Here is a 1,253-nt window from a genome sequence, read left to right as displayed (position 1 = left end):
GTTTTAGAGTTCAATCCTCTCCTCATCCATTCTAAAATCAACTCCTTCCTGTTCACATAATGTGAAGATCAGGGCAGGGTGCGCTAAATGACCAGTAGTCTCTCCCAAAGAAATAGAACGAGTGTTTGTATAAACAGTAGAGCCTACATCTATCCTTCTCATCTACTGGATACAGAAGTTCAATATGGCTCTATCCATTGTAAGCTCGCTATGATGATTTGTTGGTATCATTCTAGCAGGTATAAAATAATGTCAGGCCTTAGATACTACATTTAACATAGAAAGAGGGAAGTTTACCTTAACATTATTCTTCAACTTCCAAGCTCCTCTTCCATCAGTAAAAAAAGAAATAACTTCATCTAAGGCCTCATTTGTAGAAGAAAATGATTTGTACTGACAGCTATACACATCCTCTAACTAATGACATTTATTAATTCTTCTTGGAGTAAATTCTACCATTTTCCCATGAACAAAAATATAGTCTTTAAAGTTTCCCTGTACTTATAGCTATACACATCCTCTAACTAATGACATTCATTAATTATTCTTTGAGTAAATTCTACCATTTTCCCATGAACAAAAATATAGTCTTCAAAGTTTACCTTAAGTTGGTATAGAACTCCATCACTATTCAAACAATAGACTCGACAATAAAGTAGCAAACATTCTCCGACTATCGAGCATTAATTAATCTTTTGAATTCTCCACCTGGATTTTTAAATCCTCGATTAAGAATTACTTTCTTAATTTCAAGCAGACTATCGAAATAAATGTTAGCCTTATAGTTGGTAAAATTTTGATCATCATAATCTACCTTTCACTTTCCCTTGTCATTCTCGATGTCATAGTATTCTAAGAAAATTTGATAAAATCCAAATATATTCCCAATATCCTGAAATTCAAAATGTGGAACATTTTAAACTTAAATCTCTACTAAGTAATAGTTCTTCATTAGTTCTTCATCAAAGGATTTTCTTAAAATCTTCTAAAAAATTTTCAAAATTTCGAATCTCGGCAATGTAAGATAAATCCTTGGTGAATATAAAAAATTTTGGGTTCAAAATGTGGCTCTTTCTGAGAGAAGATGAAATCCAAACTTCTTTTGCCTTAAAATCGCCTCAAATCAAAGCAATAGTAAGCCCTAGGTGCATAAACTAAAGGTTGAAGGTGATCGAAAGGGTAAAAATGGTGTATCACAAATTTTAAGGGATTTGGGTACTTTTGGGTTAATTTTTCAATTTTCACAATTTTCA

Source organism: Phalaenopsis equestris, unplaced genomic scaffold, assembly GCF_001263595.1.
Source record: "Phalaenopsis equestris unplaced genomic scaffold, ASM126359v1 Scaffold206011, whole genome shotgun sequence".
In the NCBI taxonomy this organism is placed as follows: domain Eukaryota; kingdom Viridiplantae; phylum Streptophyta; class Magnoliopsida; order Asparagales; family Orchidaceae; genus Phalaenopsis; species Phalaenopsis equestris.
This window is presented reverse-complemented; position numbering follows the sequence as displayed.